The sequence below is a fragment of the Miscanthus floridulus genome, chromosome 12 (assembly GCF_019320115.1).
Source record: "Miscanthus floridulus cultivar M001 chromosome 12, ASM1932011v1, whole genome shotgun sequence".
Lineage (NCBI taxonomy): Eukaryota > Viridiplantae > Streptophyta > Magnoliopsida > Poales > Poaceae > Miscanthus > Miscanthus floridulus.
The window spans coordinates 14,011,457-14,036,398 of record NC_089591.1 but is presented as its reverse complement, the minus strand read 5'-3'; the positions used below and the strand labels follow the sequence as shown (position 1 = coordinate 14,036,398).

At 41.6% G+C, this 24,942-nt stretch overlaps 1 pseudogene; it reads right to left on the bottom strand.

Annotated features, from left to right (window-relative positions):
- Positions 1 to 302: 302 nt before the first annotated feature.
- On the bottom strand, positions 303 to 23,752 carry LOC136495569 (probable amidase At4g34880; annotated as a pseudogene).
- Positions 23,753 to 24,942: the final 1,190 nt, after the last annotated feature.

The window sequence follows — 24,942 nt, the reverse complement described above, 5'->3', positions numbered from 1 at the left end:
AATTTTTCTTATTTTATAGCTATCTGATCTATTCAAATGGGTGGCACTGGTTTTCCAAGCACGATAAAATTTTGCTTATATTAAAACACGTGAAGCATACGCTCCTCCTGCTGGGCCATGACATGTAGAGTACGAAAGATTTGTTTGTTACTTCATTTTATATTCCAAGGCGAAATGGGCATTAAATGGGATCCCTGTGGCTGCACTGCACACACGTTTTAAACATGAGTACAAGAAAAATACTTTATTTCTTTCTCTTTCGCACCATAAAAGTACATGTTTCGAGCTATCCTCTATACGTACTATGGTGTGAAAGTGGGAGTCTTTCGTACTCGGGTAGCTTGCTCAAACGCATAAGACTGTCTCCAATGGCGTGATCCAGACGCAAAATGCGACATGCACATTGTTTTGCGTACCCAAAACCAACCTCCAACGGAAGACCGAAACCAGATACCCATTCTGGATACTCGGTGAGTGGGAAGGCAATTCTGCGTCTTCGAAGAGAGACGACGCAAACATGCAGTGGTGGGCCCGTAGGAGCCGTCGGGGCAGGGCGCGGCCGGCTCGACTCAGCGAGGCGGGTCCGCGGCGGAGCGCGGCCGGCGGGGCGAGGCGGGCTCGAGGCGAGGAGCGCCCGGAGCGGCGCGGCGTGGCGAGGCAGATTCAGGGAGGAGTGGAGTGGAGGAGGCGGGCCGCCGCGGGATGAGTTGACGAAGGTGAGAGCGTCGGGGGTCCGCCGCCGGGCGCGAGCTCAGGGGAGCCGCCGCCACGAGTCAAAGAGGCAGAGAGCATACCAAAACAAAACATCCGCCACCAAATGCTCCAAAGAAAACCCGTCAATGGCGGCTCAGATCCCGCGTAGGATGACCATGCCCACGAGTCCGCGACCAGAACCCGCCGCGGACCCCACCCCCACGGTCCCCGACGCCAGCCCCCGCCGCCGCAGCACCGTCGCCAGCACAAGCGTCCGCAATCCGACGCGGCGCGGAGGGGCGAGGAGAAGGGTGGCCCCGGGAGAGCGCGGATCCGAGGACGGCCGCCGCTCGAGAGGCGGTCCGGTGCCAACCGCGGCGCCCTTCCTCATCGCCGCTATCTTTGTGCCCAGGGCTGTGGGTTTCACTGTTTCAGTGCTGTGGTCACGGGCCGCCGCGAGTGGGAACAAGCGTCGGGGATGGCAGATTTAGAGGGTCGCCTCCGTTGGAGAGGTCTAAGTTATGGGTATACAACTTTTTCACTGTGTGTTACCTAAACTATGAAATGAGTCTTAAGTTTGGGTCACGTTGTTGGAGTCCGTCTAAGCCATCTCAATAAGCCTCGGCTCATAGCCCTTCAACCCTCCAAAGCAAATACCAAATGGGACTCCCAGTTTACCATATCGAGCAGGGACAGTGATTCCTGGCATGCCACCAATGGCAAGAGCAGAGGCAGCGCTGTCATTGGGTGTCACAATAGCATCCAGTTTCAGCTCCTTCATCAGCTTCTCCAATCCGTTAGCTGACAGTTTGTTCAGTTCCTGTATTGCGGATCTTTCGGGCGCACCAATGCCTGTAGTATTTTCAGCGACGAGGAAGATAAGCTGCCCGAATTCTTTGAGCCTCTCCTGGAATAATTGGATTGTGAGTAAATTTTACAAGATTACATTACAATATTTTTTTTTGCAAATTATACTTTCAGAACCCATTTTCACTAAACTTTCATTTTTCCTTGATATACATATTATTATGAAAAATGCACTTTCAAGAATACATTTCATAAAGCTACACTGCCATTGCCATATACCATAAAGCTACACATTTGCAAGCCCTTAAGTATAGCTTTTGTGTGATATGAAATGCCATGATAAGGTAGGACAATTGAATCTTAGTTTTGTGAAGTTGCTTCTCAAAAGTACAGTTTGGTGGCATTTTTTTTATGAAGGAAGTTTCCATTAATTTCAATATAATTACCGCTTAATGGCATAGGTTGCCAATGACAATTTAGTTTTAATGAAGAAACCATTTCTTGAAAATATAGTTTTATGATATTTTCTCCAAGCTTAGGGTACCTTCTATGAAATTAGCTCTCGGAATCTTCAAGCTTGTGAAACATTTGAAAAGATTGTCTGATCAATTATACTTGGACATTTACTTCACTAATAATTAATTTTCATAGATCTATAATTAATCTTCATATATACCTTTAAGTGCACATGGACCTTTTCTTTGACGCATGTGTAATCCATTAAATATATGGTTTTCCAATATATTGTTGTCCTCTTTCAGATAATTTACTGGAAGTACAAATCAAAACATGTCTTCTTTCAAACACTATAAACACAGATCAAAATATGCCCCAAGGAATGTAAATCCAGATCAAGCTCAGACTAAAATGTGTGGTGTCAGGATAAAAAAAATAAACAGAAAGTGAAAGTTTCGAGAAACCATACCTCAATGGGATGATCACTGTTGAATGCTATTATTTCAGCCAAGGAACGGACTGGAGTGTATGATAAATCCGACAAATAAGAGTTTAGGCTTAACTTGAATTCTGCTGGTAATGCAATCTGTTCACCATTGCTTAGAACATCTAATATGACACTAAGATTTGCTATGTCTATGTTCTCAATCAGGACTGCTCTATGTTTCCTTCAAAATAAAATGTAATTGCTAAGTATATCATGGAATCACTACTATAGAATGGACTTGTTGTCCCGGGCGGTAACGGCCTTTAGTCCCGGTTACCGCGCCGGGACAACGATCCCGGGACTAAAGGTGGAACCTTCAGTTCCGGGTCATCGAGCCGGGACTAAAGAGGGACCTTTAGTCCCGGTTGGTGTTACCAACCGGGACTAAAGGCCCTCCAGCCGAGCAAACATGGCCGCACCCTTTAGTCTCAGTTGGTAACCCCAACCGGGACTAAAGGTTCCTTTTTTTCTTTTTTTTGTTTAATTTATTTTCAATTCAGTTACACATATTTGTTTAATATATAATATGTTTTTATGTACGTATTCTACGCTGCTAATATAAATACACGCACGCATATAATTACATCTAATTCTCATCTCGAGCATTATTATATTCGAATAAAGTATGAAACTATATATATTATAGATATATATGTATATATACAACACTTTCATAATCTTGTTCTCGAAAATAACGATATCAATAAACATTTAATTTACATCATTAGTTCCTTAGGATCAAAGTAGAACTCGCCGTTGGGATTTAGCACTTTTTCTAAAAGATATCCTGCTATTGACTCTTGAACTGCTTTCAGATGGTCTTTTTGCATGACCCTTCGTTTCAACCATTCAACCTTGCATTTGAAATAAAAGGAAAAGTATTAATACATACATATATATATATATATATATATTCATTTAAAAATAAATAAAAAATTGATATATACGTACTCTGATGACATCTTTAGGAGTTCTTCTTATGTATGCAGTGATAAATTCACAAACATAGTGTCCACATAAGTTATTACCTGGTTCCTGCCGCAAACACCACTATACGAGAAGAAGATTATTCTCATCATCTCACACGTAAATTGAAGTACGATATAGTAATTAAACACGTGGGGAAGTATATATAGTACAACTTACTGGTATTTCAACTACATTAAGTGGTGCCTTGCAATCCTTGCGGTGTTGCCGAATAAACTCTTTCCAAACCTTGTGCGACCAATAATGTACGATTGTTAATAAATTATGGCAAAGTCTATTCAAGAATAGTTATGCGCGAGAGATCGAAATTATCCCTGGATAATGTCTATCATATCTTGGTATAGTGCTCGCTCTTTTCTCAATGAGTCCAAGATTACTAACTGACTTGAGTTTAACTCAATGACAATGAGTATCCAGTGAGACATGCATTGGTTTATACACACACGTACATGCATATAAGTTGTATTGATATTACATAAAATATGTAGACTACATTATTATTAACACTTACTCAAAGTTGTACGAGAAAAGTATTGTTGTCTTGTCGTGTTGCTTCACGAAGAACTTCATGATATTCGTCTGTGCTTCAGATACCCAGTGCTCCTTGACAATAATATCGGTTTTGAATACGATATAAGGATCAATGAAGCCAACACTGGTGTCTTGTATTCTTTGGAGCTCTGACATCTGGAATCTGTATATAAATATAAGTTACATGTGAGGATAATTATATACACGTACGCATGGAAGTGAGTTTATTAAATAAAAGTAAGAATCACTTACAAACAAAAGGAGCTAATGATTGATTTGTCCAGAACGTCCAAGTGGTATAGTTGATGCAATTCTTCGAAACTAATATGTAAGATGTCATTGCCACGGAAGTAATGATGGTCTCTAAATCTGACAAAGATCCACTGCTCATCCCTGCCACACGCCTGCATGTACCACTTGTTGAGCAAGTACATTTGCGTACCCAATTCATTTAGAGCCGCAGGGTTATACAAACTTTTGCCAAATTTATAAGTCTTCCAGGTATCAACTTTCAGGTTCTGGATTGGAGCTTTGCCCGTCACTTGATCCAAGGTTAAACTAGTTTGTTCAAAAAAAGCATTAAGGTCTTGAACCGACACTTCTCCAGAGTTGTCTGGTCGATAGACTTCTATGTTGGAACCATATTCATTAGCAACAACAAGATTTTGCATTGGTTACTTCTGTTGTCCGAGCTGTGGGACATCCTTCCCTGATGCTCTTTTCCTTTTCTTATGTGCATCATGTGACTTCACGAGGGAGCGGTCATAGTCTGATAGTGGCAGAGGCTTACGAACTTCAAGCACCTTTTTCTTGTGAGCTTCGACCTTCTGCCTCAGCTAATCTCGTGGTATGTAAAAGTATGACTTCTCCTTAAGCTTCGCTTGTCTCTGCTTTTGGATATCTATAAAAAAATCTTTCACTTTTTTGTCTTCTTCAGCTGCTATTTGCTCATCAGTCTTTTCAGGAAGTATTTCTTGAGAAATAACTCTTTTTTTTTGTCTTCTTTGCCGCCGGGACCTTAGACGTCTTTGTAGTGCGTCGCTGTGGAGGGGGTGGGGGCGGTGTTGAAGACCGGCGTGGAGGCGATGAGGCCGATGTTGGAGTCCGGCGTGGAGGCGTTAGAGATCGTTGTGGAGGCGATGGGGCCGGTGTAGGAGTTGGAGATCATTGTGGAGGCGATGGGGCCGGTGTAGGAGTTGGAGATCACCGTGGGGATGAAGTCGTCTCGCCCCCCGCGATGCTGTGATGAGATGGGGAATGAATGATTGGGCTAGGCTAGGGGGAGACCCTGCTACAAAAACAAGTTGTGGGTGAATTATTTTTGAAGCCAATATAAAATTAATAGAAAATAATATTTCATTCACTTTCATTCGTACCTAGGGTGAGGTAGGGGAAGCGGTGGCGCCCCAGGAATGATGATGAAGCATTTGTGCCATTGAATAAATGTCTTCTCTGCTTCTCCTAGTGTCTTCTCCCCATCACCGCCTTCAATGTCAAGAGGAACATTGCTGTAACCTTTGAGCACTCTATCGACCGAGACGCTAGCATATCCAGGTTGAATAACTGATCCATGGATTCTTGGTGTCTTCGTTCGGTCTATTGGAGATACAACCCCGACAGCCACCATGATTGATGCATTATTACCATCTAGAATGTGCAGCTCATATGTTGTTAGAGGCTTGGTAATGTCATCAACAGGGAAGCGCAACCCAGTATCACCTTGAATAACTGGCAGCTCCGTGGAAGCACAACTGCTTTTCATCTGACCAACGGGGCTAATAGTGACTCTCGACGTTGATTGCGATTGCATTTGACTCATTGCTAGCTGCACTTGCCTCTTGATCTCCTCCTGCATTCTTGCCTTAAGAGATTTTCTCGTTCACGTGATTCAAGCAATGCTTGTCGTGACTCATTAACAAATTGCTCCAATACACGGATTCGGTCTACCTCCTCATCCTTCTTTCTCTGGCGGCTTCTGTAGGTATCCCTGTCTACTGGGAATGCTTGTAGCCACGAAACCGCTCCATAGCCTCTTGTTTGACCACCGTGTTTGGGATTCTCTAGGGCATATGTCAATTCATCCTTTTCTCTGTTGGGCTTGAAAACACCACTATCAGCTTCTTCCCTATCACGAGCTAGTCTCTGTGTTGCTCTCTCAATTTTTTGGCCGAAAATTAGCTTGCCAGTGTCTGGGTCTAGGCTTCCCCCATGAGCGTAGAACCAATTCTTCACGCGTTGAGGCCAGTTCTTCTCTATTGTTTCAGGTATGATTCCCTTGGCAGTAATCTCTGCTTCTAGGTTCTGTCACTTGGGAATAGCACTCCTATAACCACCTGATCCCATGCGATGATGGTATTGCTTCTGCTGGGCATTCTACTGATTCCTCATCACATGTTCCTCACTCTCTTGAGATGTCTTGTATTGTACGAAGTCATCCCAATGGGACTCCAACTTGACAAATGCCTTAGCATTGAAATTCGGCGTTTCATTCTTCAAGATAAACTTTTTATACAATGTCTTCTTCCAACTCTGGAACAATGTTGCATTCTTCTTCATTGTCCAATCCCTCACTAGCTTTTTCAAAGCATCATCTTCTTGTAATGTAAAATGTTGAGTGATATCTCTGCAAGCTAGATTCTTGTCACGATCAGATATAAAACTAACATTAGGAGCAGATATCTTCTGCTTTTATTCACGAGTACTAACTAGGATCCTATCCCTTACAATGAACCCACATTGATTGACATATGTCTGAGCATGTGGTCCCAATGGTTTGCCAGTGTTGGTGTCGAATTCTGATATTATGAAATGGCCTTCTAATGGCTTTTTTGGCCCTCGGACTTTCCTACTCTTGCCGGTGGTTGATGTAGATCTAGAGATCGGCTACATGAGTAGAAACACAACGATTAACAACAAATATACGTATGCATGCATCTATAAGAGATGATAGATAATCGAATATACCTCGCCAGTATTTTCTTGCGCGACAATTTGTTGATCTTCAACCACCGGCATATTCAGGATATCCTCATAATCAGCAAAGTACTGACTCATGTCATCTACATCCACATTGGTGCCGGCGTTGATAATATTCGCCATTATGTCATCATTCAAGTTATCATCCGGAGCAGCCACTTGTATCTTCAAGATAACACATAGATAGAATTACTATGGCACATAACATAAGTACATGTGATAACACATATAGAATTACTAAATCCAATTAAATATAATAACACATAATATTTCATAAGGATAAACAATAATAAGGTATAGGCTTTGGAATCCAATAAAAAACACTTTCGATCCAAAAACATGGAAATAAGTACATGTATATATACACATAGAATGATACAATTTTCTCTCTCTCAACACATAGAATAAGTGCATATGTATATATCTCTAGATATGCATGTGATAACACATAGAATGTCTCTCTAAATACAATTTTCTCTCTCTCTCAACACATGAAAATAATTAAGTACATGTATATATACATATAGAAATAATTAAGTACATATATATGTATACATATAGAATCTCTAGATAGAATTAATTACTAAATCTAATTAAACCTAACATATATACATAGATAGAATTACTAAATAAAAATTAAATCTAACACATATATAGAGAGATAGAATAATAATTACTAAATATATCAAAAACTATAACAAAAAACTATCTAAATAAAGTACTAATTAAATTTTAATACATTTAAATCTAATTAACATATATAAAAAACTATCTAAAAAACTAAGAATAAACTACTAATTAAATTTTAATACATTTTAATCTAACATATATATCAAACACTACCTAAAAAAACTATCTAAAAAGTATCTAAAAAATATGGCCATGGCGGCCGGGCGTGCAACAGGCTAGGGGCGCCATGGCGGCCGGGCGTGCTGGCCGGCCACAGGGCCTAGCTGAGCCGCGCAAGGACGACGTACGGCGGAGACGATCTCGACGGCTGCCGGGCGGGGCTCGACGACGAGGCCGGGCGGGGGCAGACGACGACGGCGGCGCGACAGAGCTCGATGCGGCAGAGACGACGAGATCGACGTTAGATCAAAAAGTAGAAGATGAACAGAGGAACCGTTCGATATATATAGGCCAGGACCCTTTAGTCCCGGCTGGTAACACCAACCGGGACTAAAGATCCTTTAGTCCCGGTTGGTGTTACCAGCCGGGACTAAAGGTATTTTTGGATGGGCAATTTCTCCCACCCTTTAGTCCTAGTTCCTGGCCTGGGCCAGGACTGAAGGCCTAAAATTTTTGCAGCCCGCCAAAGTGATGTTTCTTCATTTGACCAAATTTGACTTGATCAAACTTGCTCAAATGAGACACTAAATGACCTCAGATGAAAAAACTCTAAATACCAAGTTTGATCATCTCAGCAAGATCTACAATTGTTACATAGCTCATTTTCTCATTTGAGAAAGTTTTATCAAACACTAGTCATAAATTCTTAAATCTCATATAGACTTTCTAAAACTATGTCACACTTGTAAAATTTGAACTACATTTTGTTTAAAATTTCTCAAATAAAAAATGTCCTATATAAGGATTGTAGATCTTGACGAGCTGAACAAACTTGGTATTCAAAACTTTTCAATTTGAGACAATCTAGGGTTCTGAAAACTAGTTTGTAGGCGTCGAAATTTAAAAATCACAAATTTGAACAGTACAAACTATCTCAAATGGAAAGTTGACCAAAACAACAATTGTAGATCTTGATGATTTTAACAAACTTGGTATTCAAAACTTTTCAATTTTAAGTCATTTAGAGTTCATAATACTAGAGTCAAAGTGTTGTTTTTTCATTTGACCAAATTTGACTTGGTCAAACTTGCTCAAATGAGACACTAAATGATCTCAGATGAAAAAACTCTGAATACCAAGTATGATCATCTCAGCAAGATCTACAATTGTTACATAGCTCATTTTCCCATTTAAGAAAGTTTTATCAAACACTAGATACAAATTCTTGAATCTCATATAGACTTTCTAAAACTATGTCACACACTTATGAAATTTGAACTACATTTTGTTCAAACTTTCTCAAATGAAAACATAGCCTATATAAGGATTGTAGATCTTGATGATCTGAACAAACTTGGTATTCAAAACTTTTCAATTTGAGACAATCTAGGGTTCCGAAAACTAGTTTGTAGGCGTCGAAATTTAAAAATCACAAATTTGAACCATCCAAACTATCTCAAATAGAAAGTTGGCCAAAACAACAATTGTAGATCTTGATGATTTTAACAAACTTGGTATTCAAAACTTTTCAATTTGAAGTCATTTAGAGTTCACAATACTAGAGTCAAAGTGTTGTTTTTTCATTTGACCAAATTTGACTTGGTCAAACTTGCTCAAATGAGACACTAAATGACCTCAGATGAAAAAACTCTGAATACCAAGTATGATCATCTCAGCAAGATCTACAATTGTTACATAGCTCATTTTCCCATTTAAGAAAGTTTTATCAAACACTAGTCACAAATTTTTGAATCTCATATAGACTTTCTAAAACTATGTGACACACTTATGAAATTTGAACTACATTTTGTTCAAACTTTCTCAAATGAAAACATGGCCTATATAAGTATTGTATATCTTGATGATCTGAATAAACTTGGTATTTAAAACTTTTCAATTTGAGACAATCTAGGGTTCCGAAAACTAGTTTGTAGGCGTCGAAATTTAAAAATCACAAATTTGAACCATCCAAACTATCTCAAATAGAAAGTTGGCCAAAACAATAATTATAGATCTTGATGATTTTAACAAACTTGGTATTCAAAACTTTTCAATTTGAAGTCATTTAGAGTTCATAATACTAGAGTCAAAGTGTTGTTTTTAAATTTGACCAAATTTGACTTGGTCAAACTTGCTCAAATGAGACACTAAATGACATCAGATGAAAAAACTCTGAATACCAAGTTTGATCATCTCAGCAAGATCTACAATTGTTACATAGCTCATTTTCCCATTTGAGAAAGTTTTATCAAACACTAGTCACAAATTCTTGAATCTCATATAGACTTTCTAAAACTATGTCACACACTTGTGAAATTTGAACTACATTTTGTTTAAACTTTCTCAAATAAAAAATGGCCTATACAAGGATTGTAGATCTTGATGAGCTGAACAAACTTGGTATTCAAAACTTTTCAATTTGAGACAATCTAGGGTTCCGAAAACTAGTTTGTAGGCGTCGAAATTTAAAAATCATAAATTTGAACCGTACAAACTATCTCAAATGGAAAGTTGACCAAAACAACAATTGTATATCTTGATGATTTTAACAAACTTGGTATTCAAAAATTTTCAATTTTAAGTCATTTAGAGTTCATAATACTAGAGTCAAAGTGTTGTTTTTTCATTTGACCAAATTTGACTTGGTCAAACTTGCTCAAATGAGACACTAAATGACCTCAGATGAAAAAACTCTGAATACCAAGTTTGATCATCTCAGCAAGATCTACAATTGTTACATAGCTTATTTTACCATTTGAGAAAGTTTTATCAAACACTAGTCATAAATTATTGAATCTCATATAGACTTTCTAAAACTATGTCATAACAGTGCATCATTATATCATGCGGGCACAACAGTGAATTTCTTCTTGACGTATGACCCTTGGTTATGATCTTGTCGTAACCATGGAGTGTCTTCATCATTTAACATGATGCTTGGATCTTTCTTCACTATGAAGGGTGGAATTCGGACATTTCTTTCATAATCTTCTGACATGTGTGACTTGTCTTCAATTTCCACTATATTTATTTTCCTAGATGTTCATTTAACATGTGTGACATCATTTAACTATGTGACTTGTCTTCAATTCCCACTATATTTATTTTCTGACATGTGTGACATGTGTGACTTGGCTCATTGATCATTGAGTTGATGTCTTCATTTTTTTGTCTCTTTGATTTTGTAGACATGTCTTTCACATAGAACATCTGACTCACATCGGCAGCAAGGACAAATGGTTCGTCTTTGTATCCAATATTGTTGAGGTCCACTATTGTCATTCCATACTCTTTGTCGACTGTTACCCCTCCTCCAGTCAGCTTCATCCATTGGCACTGGAACAAAGGGACTTTAAAATTAGGTGCATAGTCTAGTTCACATATATCTTCTATGCGGCCATAATATGTTTGTATATTCCCATTTGGATCTGTGCCATCTATGCGAACACCACTATTTTGATTGGTGCTCCTTTTATCTTGGGCAACTGTGTAAAATATATTCCCATTTATCTCGTACCCTTGGTACGTAAGGATATGCTATGATGGTTGCCTAGCCAACAAATACAGTTGCTCATCAATATTGTCATCGCCTTGACATTCTTTTCGCAACCAACCATTGAAACTTTCCATGTGCTGACGCCTAATCCAAACTTCAGTCTTCCCTAGAAACTTGGATCGTAAGAACTCCTTATGTATCTCGATGTACGGATGCACCAATGACGAGTTCTGAAGAACTGTGTAGTGTGCTTTATTGAAATAATCGTCTTCCATGCCAATATATGTTTTCTTCCCTAAAGTTCCTTTACCACTGAGTCTCCCCTCATGTCGCGATTTGGGAACGCCAATCGGGGCAAGGTCAGGAATAAAGTCAACACAGAACTCAATGACCTCCTCTGTTCCATAGCCCTGGGCGATGCTTCCTTTAGGCTTAGAACGGACTTTCACATATTTCTTCAAGACTCCCATAAACCTCTCGAAGGGGAACATGTTATGTAAGAACACATGTCCAAGAATACTAATCTCCTTCACCAAATGAACTAGGAGGTGTGTCATGATATTAAAGAAGGATGGAGGGAACACCAACTCAAAGCTGACAAGATATTGAACCATATTATTCTGTAGAGTAGCTAGTTCCACTGGATTGATTGCCTTCTGAGAAATTGCATTGAGGAATGCACATAGCTTCACGGTGGCTAGACGTACATGTGGAGGTAGAATTCCTCTTAAAGCAACTGGAAGCAATTATGTCATAAGCACATGATAGTCGTGGGACTTTAAGTTTAGGAATTTCTTCTCTGGCATATTTATTATACCCTTTATATTGGAGGAGAATCCTGATGGGACCTTGATGCTGCTTAGACATTCGAACATGCTGTCCCTCTCTTCTTTGCTAAGCATGTAGCTAGCAGGACTTAAGTAATGATGTCCATTATCTGTCTTCTCTGGATGAAGGTTGTCTCATTCTTTCATGCCCTGCAAGTCCTGGCATGCTTCAAGTGAATCCTTTGGCTTCCTGTACACACCCATGAATCCTAACAGGTTCACATAAAGATTCTTTGTCAGGTGCATCATGTCGATTGCGTTGCGGACCTCTAGGACTTGCCAATAGGGTAGCTCCCAAAAGATGGACTTCTTCTTCCACATGGGTGCGTGTCCCTTAGCATCTTTGGGAACAGATTCGCTGCCTTGTCCCTTTCCAAATACTACTTTCACATCCTTGACCATTGCGAGTACATCTTCCCCGGTTCGGTTATGAGGCTTCTTCCGGTGGTCTGGCTTACCTTTAAAATGCTTACCTTTCTTTCTTACTTGGTGATTCAAAGGAAGGAATCGACGATGGCCAAGGTACATGACCTTTCGACATCTTTTTCAAATATATACTATCAAGGTCATCAAAACAATATGTGCATGCATTATATCCTTTGTTTGTCTGACCTGAAAGATTACTTAAAGTAGGCCAATCATTGATTGTTACGAACAACATTGCTCGTAGGTCAAAGTGTTCTTGTTTGTACTCATCCCAGACACGTACACCTGGTTTGTTCCATAAAACTAGAAGTTCTTCAACTAATGGTTTTAGATAGACATCAATGTCGTTGCTAGGTTGCCTCGGACCTTGGATGAGGATCGACATCATAATGAACTTCCGCTTCATGCATAACCATGGAGGAAGGTTGTAGATACATAGAGTAACTAGCCAAGTGCTATGACTAGTGCTCTGCTCCCCAAAAGGATTCATACCATCTATACTTAAGGCGAACCTTAAGTTTCTAGCCTCATTTGCAAACTCTGGAAATTCCCTATCTATCGCTCTCCACTGGGATCCATCAGCTGGGTGTCTCAGCATATTGTCTACCTTACAGTCTTCTTTATGCCACCACAACAACTTTGCATGGTCTTTATTTCTGAACAAATGTTTTAAGCATGGTATTATAGGAGCATACCACATAACCTTGGCAGGGATTTTCTTTCTAGGACGTTGTTCACCCTCGACGTCACTAGGATCATCGCGCCTGATCTTATACCGCGTTGCTTTACATACCGGGCATTCATCCAAATTCTCGTATTCATTGCCATGGTAGAGAATGCAGTCATTAGGACATGCATGTATCTTCTAGATTTTTAATCCCAAAGGGCAGACAACCCTTTTTGCTTCGTACGTAGTGGTGGGCAATTCATTTGGCTTCAGAAGCATCTTCTTTATGAGGTTCAATAAATTTCCAAATGCCTTGTCGGATACACCATTCTTTGCCTTCCACTGTAGCAATTCCAGTGTTGTACCCAGCTTTTTTTGCCCCTCTTCAGCCGTTGGGTATAGCAACTTCCTATGATCCTCAAGCATGCGCTCGAACTTAACTTTCTCTTTTTCACTTTTGCATTCTTGTTTTGCATCACGAATGGCATCGCCAAGAGCATCACCGAGATCATCTTCTATCGCTACCTCTTCTTCATCTCTCCCCATTGTAGTATCATCAAAGGCACCATACTGAGCAATAATGTCATCAATGTCTAAATCTTCTCCTTCACCTTCTTCCATCATGACCCCGCTTTCTCCATGCTTAGTCCAATATATATAGTTTGATATGAAACCTGACTTAAGCAAATGTGAATGAAGACTCATTGAGCTTGAATATTCCTTTAAATTCTTACATATGGCACATGGACAGCACATGAAACCATCCCGCTTATTTGCCTTGGCCACACCTAAGAAATAGTGCATGCCCTCAATGAAGTCTTAGGAGCGGCGATCGGCATTGTATATCCAATGGCGTGACATAATCTGCATTACACGACAAATTATGAAAACCTTGAACATAATTAAGTATTTTATTACACAACATAGGTGACACACACGGTTGATTAATTAACTAAGCCTGGCTATAACGTAAGTAATCCCAACAATCACTAAACAAACTAAAACTACAATGCACTTCAGTAACATAATTATTTCGTGACCGTACGCAACTAGAACAGACAAATCATTCTTCTGTTGAATATCAATAAGCTTCTCCTGCTGGCTCATTGCCTCATCATCAGCAGCCGCTACCTCAAGCGCACCCGAATTCTGCACGTATGTAGCATAATCTTCCTCCCAGTACCAACCATCGCATCCATTGCCCTCCCACTAAAATTAAAGTCAAAAAATATTTAGTCAAAAATATTCAAGAAAAGCAGGTCAATTAGCCATAATAATCAAATGCGTAAGAAACTCACATCGCGATCCAGACACTTATAGAAAACACCACCCTTGTTGGGTCCCTGTCTCTTGACTAGGTACTCCATCACAATCTTCTGCTTACACTTGCCGCAGATAATGAGAGGGAGTTCTGGCCTCAGTCGTTTCGCAACCGAACGAGAGGCCGAGGATCTGGTACCAGTTGTCATCTACTTTCTATACTTCTTTTTGCAAACTAGTGTAAATTTCATATTTTCTAAAATAATATATTTAAACAAAACTAGTTGACCTTGCTTACGTGATCATCTCGGCGAGCATTTCTCCACCGGACGGCACCGTACTTGGCCAAGGAAGAGCTCCGATTCTACGAGGAAGGCAACACGGTCTTCCACGACCGTTGCCGCTCTCCCTCGTAGAATCAAAGCCCCTCCTTGACGTCCGTTACCGCTCGGCAGAGAACATGCTCGCCAAAATAAACACGGTCCGCAAGTTCAACTAGTACGGATTTTCTATAATTTTCTAACTATTTTCTAAGTTTTTCATTTCATGGAAAATTTAATTCTAAAAAATAAAATGCATGATTTCTAAGTATTTCATTTCATGGAAAAAATAATTCTAAGTGACCTGCTCGATATCGGCGAGCTCGCGGGCGTTTAGGTTGCCGGGGATAGTAACATTTGTAGATGACATTTGTAGGTCTGAAGTTATCAAATATCCATCAAATTATAGCTCAAAAACATGTTTCAATAAATAACCATCCGTACTAGTTGACCTTGCTTACGTGATCATCTCGGCGAGCATTTATCCACCGGACGACACCGTACTTGGCCAAAGAAGATCTCCGATTCTACGAGAAAGGGAACACGGTCTTCCACGACCGTTGCCGCTCTCCCTCGTAGAATCAAAGCTCCTCTTTGACGTCCGCTACCGCTCGGCAGAGAACATGCTCGTCGAGCTGAACACGGTCCACAAGTTCAACTAGTACGGATTTTCTACAATTTTCTAACAATTTTCTAAGTTTTTCATTTCATGAAAAAATTAATTCTAAGATCACGTAAGCCACCGGGGACGAGGATGGCGCGTGCTCCAGCGAGGCATGATTTTGATGAACTAATTTAACTTTTGTTTATCCAAACATATATGCAAATCATCATGTGATTTTGAGCTAAAAATGACATATAAAATCATAATAAAGTCCAACATATAAAGTTACATATGCATCTACATCGCAAAATGAGATAAGCTACTGATAAAACATAAGAGGATTAAGTTTGTTACCTCCAAAATCGAAGAGCAACACCAATGGAGAGGGAGAGAGTAAGAACAACAGCAAGCTAAAGAACAGAGGCAGGGAGTTTGAATGGAATGGCTCGGGCTCGGGGAGGAAGAAATGAGCCGGTGTATAGGCTGGGATAATTAGTCCCGGTTAGGGAGCCAAACCGGGACTAAAGATTAATATTTATTACCGGGGCATCACTCAAACCGGGACTAAAGATCCATGCCCCGCGGACGACCGTTGGGCAGGGACCTTTAGTCCACCAACCGGGACTAAAGGGTCCTTTAGTCCCGGGGATAAAAAATATCGAGGCTAATGCTAAATTAGGACATCGTTCTAAAGGCTGTTCTCAAGTAGTGAATGATTTTATATATCTTTTGTACTTGTGTTTTAAGGGACAGATCATAGTCATATGTTAATCCGATGCTCAAAAATAATTTCAGCAAAGAGGATAAAATTAATAGATTTGATGTTCTAGGATTAAAAAATGTCCCAAAAATTTGATGTTTTAGCTCTTGGACAATAGATTTGATCCATATCAGGTTACAATATCTCTATGCATTCCTTAATTAGCATGGTTCACCTTCAACAAGTAAGAGTATATGAGTAATTTTGATTAAGTACTAATCTGTCCTAAAAATCCTAAAACATATCAAGTTTTTTGAGGCGAAGGAAGTATTAGCCAATGGTTCATGTGTACCTTCCTTTTTCTAGACTAATGGTTCATGGAATTATGTAGATATTACCAATACATATTGTGTAAGATGATTGTAAATAGTCATGTGTTTGAGTAGGAAGGTAGTCGTATCTGCAAGGAAATGGAATCACTTTCGTCTAAAGCACACAAATGGTAAATATATTCTAGTAATTTGCTTCTTATCTTCCTAGTTCCTTTTCAGATTGGTGTACAATTTTTTACATATTATTATTAACTACACTAGTATAATGCTCGTGCTAACGCCACAGCTTTATCTTGGAGATGCACATGAAAACAACAAATATTTTTTTTCATAGTTCAACTTTTACACAATTGTATTTGAGCATGTTTACAATCCGAGAAACACTTTTGCATAAGAAGGCATAGTAAAGTTATTTCTCGTATTAACCATCTAAGTTACATTCTGCCTAAGTTCTTAGTCATGACTTGGAGATCTTTAGGGAAGCTGTCAAAACATTCATTTCCACGGCTCTTCAAAATGTCCGCCAAGAATTTCATCCTCAGTGAAGTTGATAGTTGTACATGGCAGATAATAAACTAAATTATTAATTTTGTCGTTGTAACAGCTCCTGACACATGTCATTCATAAATCATACCCATTAGTAAAACTCACAAAGAGTAAGCAATGGCAGCGGCAATCCTGGTGCTGCAGGCCGGGCATCCAGCAGGTGCCCGCCTCCATCATAAATCAAGTAGTGTAGTCCTAAAAATTATGGACCAGTCTAAAAATCATTTTTCAGTAGTGTATAATGATTAGATTAGTATTAGCAATTGTTTATAGCTAAACTATAAGACATGAAAGTCATCAGGGATTAGAAAATTCACATAACCATGAGAGATGGCAACTGTGAAAGGACATCAGGAATTAAGCCCTCCAACCTATTATGTGATAAATTCCTGAAAATATATTAAAATTCAGAAACACAAATTTATCTTCACTGACTAAAATTCACTGCAGAATTAACGTGACTGAAAACATGTAGTTACAAATACTCGAGTGCTTTGGGTTTGGCAAAGTAAAATGATACATCTCCGTTCAACCCGCTGAATGAAAGGTGTCTGTGTAAACATCCAAAACTTAGTGTTGTTTATACTGAAAGCATATCTGCGATATTGGTGATATCGCTTAGCGCATCGCGTGTATCTCCGGGCGTAGACATTGCGAAGTACCAGTGATGATCTTTAGCCGGCAGTAGCGTCGGGCAGCAGAGTTTCCTCAAAGATAAGATAACTGGGTACAGATTTAAATGAATATTTGGTTTGGCACAGAACTAATTTGACATTATGTGTCAAATACAAATTTAACAGATTCGTAAATTGGCATACCTTGCATCAAAAATAAGACGGAAACATATGTTATCTGTGTTAGCTATAAGTTGTGCTAGTAATTGAATCTGTAACTAGAGTACCAGACAGAGCACATGACTGGAACTTCAAAGCATGAAAGTCAAGGAGGACCACATAGTAGGATCTTAAAAAACATGCAAGGGAGGTATATCTTTTTCCTCTTTCCTTCTACTTATTTTTCTTTTATATAGACAGACCCCAAAAGTGAGTACTGATATGTAGCTCAAGCATTCATCATAGTCATGCAATAAAATTCAGAACAATTAAAATAAACCAGGATTATTGATCATGGGATAGTTACTCTTGTCCTATCTGAATACCGAACTTTTGGTTTTGGTAAATTGAGTTGTATATAGAATTCTATTGTACCTCAGTTCACAAATAAAAGGAATTCTGACATTTGCAACACATGAATATTATTTAGTATTTTTTATATCAGTCAAGTTGCAGTGTTGCACACTGGCACTAGTAGATATTGATCTAGAATGAAAAAAATATTGTCGACATCTAATCCATTAGATGGTGGAAAAAAGAAGTGACTTCTCATATGAAAAAACTTGAGAAAGAAAAAGGCTCCATATTTACGAAGATACTTTATTTGAACTCAATGCAAATTTTTTTTTGCATATTATTAGATTCTAGCACATGACTAAAATTGAAACTGAAACCAAACAGAGCACATGTTTTCTACTTTTTTTTAGTAGTAACATAGTGTGTTAACTGCAGGCCAGGCTGCCAGGGTCAAGCCATCAAGCTCCTTTGGTTCGCTGCTAATTTTTTGCAACTTTTCACTCCCAGAGTTTTTAGAACAAATGTAGAGTATTTGTCACATTGGAAATCGTTCATTATCAGACTTCAGAGTCCCTATGATACTGATAGTAGACATTGTGAAGTACCTGCGTTAACAATGAGATGTGGCCGGCCAGATCTTTTGCCGGCTAGTCTGTAGATGCAACTGGGCACCCGAGTTTAGTGGCCTGCTGCGCGTTCGTCGCGGCACCGGGGTTATGGCCGGCCGGCCGGCAGTAGCAATGGGCAGCAGGGTTTCCTCACCATGTCCGGCAAACTGAGGCAATATAGCAATGAAAGATTGCCGTCATTCAGGCAGATGAAGGTTGCACGTTGTGCGACGACTCGAGGTCGGCGCTCTGAGTAGCAAGATGCTATTGCAAATTTCAGTGACTAAGATTCATGGCATATATGAGAGATTTACACTTATAATTAAGTACCTGGACATTGTCGCCGATGGCCACATGGATCTCGCCGTCGTTCAAACCCAGCTCACCAGGCACCGCGGCTTCCTCCTCCCCTCCGCGAAGGGTGTGGGCGCGAGCGATCGGCTGCGCCGCGCCACGACATACGGGCACTGCGGCTTCCTCCTCCGCTCCGCGAAGGGCGTGGGCGCGTTCGGGCACCGTGGCTTCCTCCTCCTCTCCATGAAGGGCGTGGGCGTGGGCGATCGGAATGTTTCAACGTCGAACGGCGCGGCGACGGCCCGGAAGGTTTTGAACGCGTTTTTTTATTCGGTGATGATTGGCTTCGAGCATTAAATCACAGTCGCGGTGGGTCACAGCGTGCGGCGTGCGAGGAGGGCGCGGAGGTGAGAAGCCTGGCATTCCGATTGCCCGTGGAGCATAAATTGCAAGCGATTTCCCAAGTGAACAACACGAGCTAGACGGTGGCCCCACTGCGCAGTGGCCAGCGGAGCATTAATTGCAAGCGATTTCCCACCCCCCCTCCCCCGACGAAACCAACAACCCGGCAGCAAGGACAGCAGTCAGCAGACAATAGTGCATCTGCGCCGCGAACCGCCGCTCTAGTCCAATCAATGAACCAACACTTCCCATGATCTCGTCGCCCACCTCCACCTCCTCCATCGCCGCTGCCGCGGCAATGTCGACTCCCTCCCACCTCCGCCTCCGCCTCCTCCTCCTCCCTGTCCTGGTCCTCCTCGCCGCGTTGGCCGGGGCTGCCGCAGCCGCCACCGTGAGCGATGACGTGTTGGCGCTGGTCGTCGTCAAGTCGGGCCTCTCCGACCCGGCGGGCCGCCTCGCGCCCTGGTCTGAGGACGCCGACCACGCCTGCGCCTGGCCGGGGGTCTCCTGCAACCCGCGCACGGGCCACGTCGCCGCGCTCGACCTCCCCGCCACGTCGCTCGCGGGGCACCTCCCGCGGTCGGCGCAGCTCCACTATGACGCGATCGTCTCGCTCACGCTCCCAGGGAACCGCCTCTCCGGCACGCTCCCCGACGCGCTGCCTCCTCGCCTCCGCGCCCTCGACCTCTCGGGCAACGCGATCTCGGGCGGCATCCCCGCGTCGCTCGCGTCCTGCGACTCACTCGTGTCGCTCAACCCCTCCCGCAACCGGCTCACCGACTCGGTTCCTGATGGCATCTGGTCGCTGCCGTCGCTCAGGTCGGTGGACCTCTCCGGGAACCTGCTCTCCGGGAGCGTGCCCAGCGGGTTCCCGCGGAGCAGCTCACTTTGTGTGGTGGACCTCAGCCGCAACCTCCTCGAAGGGGAGATACCAGCGGACATCGGTGAAGCTGGGCTGCTCAAGTCTCTTGACCTCGGGTACAACTCGTTGAACTATGAACGCATTTTTTTTATTCTGTGATGATTGGCTTCGAGCGTTAAATCGTAGTCGCGGCGGGTCGCGGCGTGCGGCATGTGAGGAGGGCGCGGGGGTGAGAAGCCTGGCATCCCACATCTAACCGTGGTCATCGAATTTAGTTTAGGTGTCTTATTAGCCCTTGATTTTAATGCAGATGAATTACTGTGTGTATTTTTTTAGGTGTACAATGGTTAGAGGTCTTAGCAGGGAACTTTTTCCTTGGGGGCCCAGTGCAATTTTGATTGATCCATTATAGTAGAGATAATTACTATGTTCTAATTCAAGTTTCAAACTCAGTACCTCATTGTGTCAAGATGCTGACGAAAAACCACTTGCTGAACGGTCCCATTTGGATAATTGAAAAATCCGTTGGGTATGCCAATTCTCTTGCCTCTTAAGCCATCAGTTCTCAAGAACTGCATTTATCCACCTCGAGGGATGTACCTGGATGCCGTCTTTGTGGCTCTCGCGTCATGGACATCATAACCAACAATGGCATCCAGCACTTTGACTGCATCAAACATATATAAATTTTGCGGCAAATTGGCCTGCAGTAAGAGTAAAGCAAATAATACATTGCCAATATCATGAGTTCTTTTTGTTCGATATTTGAACATTGCAATAATTTAATTTTGCTTTATTTGATGGGAGACAATTCTACTTATTGTGCATTATTTTCTAACGTCGAATAAATATGTTATAGAAACAATTTTTTGAGACGTTTTGTTCTTTAGAGGCAATTGTCATTTCAGCTATAACACCCTGGCCATTAGTAGCTTGTTTATAGTACCTTCGCCACATATATGATGAGCTACCGATGGTGTCAGCCCATAAAATAACCATCCATTAGTAGCCTAGTAGTTGGCTCATAATTTCAGATAATTTTTTTTGAACGACACACGAGAGCTGCGTGTCATTTCATTAAGAAGAAGAATATTTTTAGATAATGGAACAATGTTCCAGCCTCTACCATCCGAGGTAGTACCATCTTCAAAGTTTGTGAGAACTGGTTTATCCATCCAAGGTAGTACCATCTTGAAAGTTTAGGTGAGTGAGAACTGGCTTATAATCTTATTTATTGCTCGAAACATAGCAGCTCTAGGTTAATCCCTTTTACCCTAAACGTGCATGGACAAAACCATAAAAGATGTGTAATATATATGTAGGCTTGTTAACATGAGTACCTGAGCCAGAAGCACATTTTGAGCATGTGGTATTGGCGCAACCACAATGTGCATGGAAAGTGCACCTCAAGTAATAAATGCTGGCTTGTTACAAATTCCTCGTGTGTACTGGCAGTTGTAGAAACTACCCTTTGGATGTGGTTTTCAATTTCTATGAATAATAGTGACCAATCTATATTACTCCTTCCATTCTAAATTATAAGACGTTTTGGTTTTTATAGATCCATAGTTTTGCTACGCGCTTAGATATATACAATATGTCTGGATACATAGTTATAGCAATGTATTTAGAAAACCAAAACATCTTATAATTTGAAATGGAGGGAGTAGTATAATATAAAATAAAAAAACAATTCCAAACTGATTTTCTTTTTGCTTGTTACTGAATGGATGTTGCGGTTTTGTAAATTTGTAGTATAAAAAAATTGTTTTAGAATAAGAGATGTTCAAAACTCCAAAAAGAGAGGTAGAGTGGAGTTTCTAAAACTCTAAAAAGACTATAATTTTATCAATACCATAGGTTTCAAAAGCACAAACATCATTACATCCAAGTACTTTCTAGTTTTCAAGACCAAATTATTTCACAAAATCATGGGTAACCTAAATTTGTTTGCTAGCGGAAGTTTAATTTTTTTTATGTAAAAGGATTGGTAGGCATTGAAGCACTAGCTATAACTAGGGGGGACCCAAGCCCTGTAAATCTTACATACAGTGAAATTAAGGCCATGTTTGAATCCCGCGGTCCACTAAATTTTAGACTACTTTAGCTCATGAGGCTTCAAATAGAAGGTCTAAAGCGTGGTCTAAACTTTAGACTATTTCACAAAACTTTAGACCACACAAGTGAGCTAAAATGATCTAAAATTTTAGTCCTCCACTTTAGTCAGCTAAACTTCGGACACGAGAATCCAAACATGCCATAAAGTAGATCAAGGGCACCATGACTGTTTTCGCGTAAAACTACCCGTTGACTCGTCAGTTGTTTATATATATATGGAGCCCTTTGTCACAGTTACTCTGCAAAATACTACTAAGAATGGCGCATTGGATCTTGGGCACGCACAAACCAATACACTAGTGTAATTGTAACAAGTTGATTACTCACCCGATTGTGTCTTGCCTGGGAGAAATGGGGATGACACCAGCCCGGCTGGTCAACCCCAGCGTTGGTTTGATCCCAACCACGGAATTCAGCGACGCCGGGCAGAGGATGGAGCCGTCGGTTTCCGTCCCCAGCGTCACCGCCGCCAGGTTGGCCACCGCCGCTATCGCTGAACCGGTGCTCGACCCACACGGATCCGCCGATAGCACGTACGGGTTCTGTGTCACACGTCGAAGATCACCCAGAAAGTCTGGATTAGGCAGCATCTAACTGCTGGGAAAATGGCAGATTCCTCAAACTGAAAAATGGCAGCAGCTTACCCGGCCCTGGCCCCCCCGCGCGCTCCATCCGTCGGTGCCCTCCAAGTTGCGGAAGTTGGCCCACTCCTCCATGTTGGCCTTGCCGAGCACCACGGCGCCCGCCCGACGCAGCCGGCGCACGACGCCGGCGTCCCGCTTCGCCACGGACCCCAGCAGCGCCAGGGACCCGGCCGTCGTGTTGAGCCGGTCGCGCGTCGCGATGTTGTCCCTGAGCAGCACGGGGATGCCGTGCAGCCCGCCGCGGCCGCAGCGGTGGCAGGGACGGCGGCGGCCCGAGTACTACCGCTCGGCGTCGGCGCGCGCAGCTTGCCGGAGCGCGTCGGGGTTGACCTCGATGACGGCGTGGAGCAGCGGGTTCAGGCGGCTGATCCGGTCCAGGTAGAACCGGACGAGCGCTGCGGATGTCTCAGGCTGCCGTTGTTGATCGAAGCCCGCATGGATGGCGTCGATGGTTGCCTCCTCGATCTGGAAGGCATGGCAGCTGCCGGCTGCTACCAAGGCGAGCACAGCAGCGGCGAGCAGGAGGTGCTGCTGCTGAGCCCTGCTGAAGCCGGCCGGCGCTGCTGCTTTGTTAGTTTTATATTTAGGTGTTGTGTTCCACGGTGCTGGCCTTGTTAGTCTATATATAAGTTTGGTTTATTTTGTCATCTTAGTATCTTTTTACACGGTCATGTAGTGTGCCATGTTTGTGCATGTTCTCCGTCTGACATTTGACTAGTTCCATTTCTTTTTTTTCCCAAATTGGATAGTTATGATGGCATTGACTTTCCCAAACTAGATTACACGGCATCTAGCTGTAAGGGTGCATTATTGAGATCACCAGCTTGGTGAGCTGTTTTTTTTTTACCAAACACTCATTCAAAAACAGTTTCACAAAGACTTGTGGGATGAAGCTGAAAACAGTAGCTTATCCCAGCTCTCTTCCTCATGAGTTGTTGGTGAAATTATTTTGCCAAACACTTTTTCGAAAACAGTTCAGCTTCACTAAAAAAGTTGCATGTGAACTGAGCTATACCAAACATGCCTTAAGTTTATATAGCTCGTTTCATGTTATATACTCCCACTATCCTAAAGTATAAGATATGCAAATATTTAAAATCTACAATAAATTAGTAAAGGGGCTTAAGTGTTTCTACACCTGTTTTGAAGCGAAATGGTGATTTTACCCCTGCTTTTTTGAAACGAATGAAGACTTTACCCCTGGTCTGTTAAGCCCCTCTAACAGTGTTAACTTTTGGACAAAAGGACAACTTTGCCCATATGTTTTTACCCCTGTTTTAATATGATATTTGTGTTTTTGCCCCTGGTTTTAGACCAGCAAGTTTGACATTCTGTACACATAATTTTTAGAAAAAATCGGCAACATTTCAGCTGACAATCTATATAAATAGAATTTAATATCACATAACAAACTAATAACACACATATTGCATTAACGGCAACAAACCAGATCCATATAACATGCCATTACAGTACCATAAGAGATGTCAGCATAGTGGTCCAAATAACATGTCAAGCACCAACATATAGGTCTGAATGACATACCAAATAAAAGTAGGAACTTGCAGTGAGCTCCCTATACAACTAGTAGTGAGGTACATATAGCATTGAAACCCAACAAAGTAGCAAGCCTCCCATTGGTCCTCTTCCCCTTCTTTGCACTTAATATGAAAAAAGAGTAGAATTATGTTAGTAAAGTTACTAAAATATGTAGTAAAGTCACAACAATATGATTTGCAGCACTATTTAACTCGTTAATAAACCCATATCAAAATGATCACGCAGCCAGTTATGATTTTCTAGTCAAACCAGACAACCTGTGAATGATTTGTGCTTCACACTACTACAGAATGTTACTGTAGGGGCGGCTCTAGAGCCTCTGTAGAGGCGGCTGCGCCAGCCGCTCTTTCCAGGGTGTTCCTACAGAGGGTGCCTCTGTAGGGGCGGTTTCCTAACCGCCCCTACAGTGCCCTCTGTCGG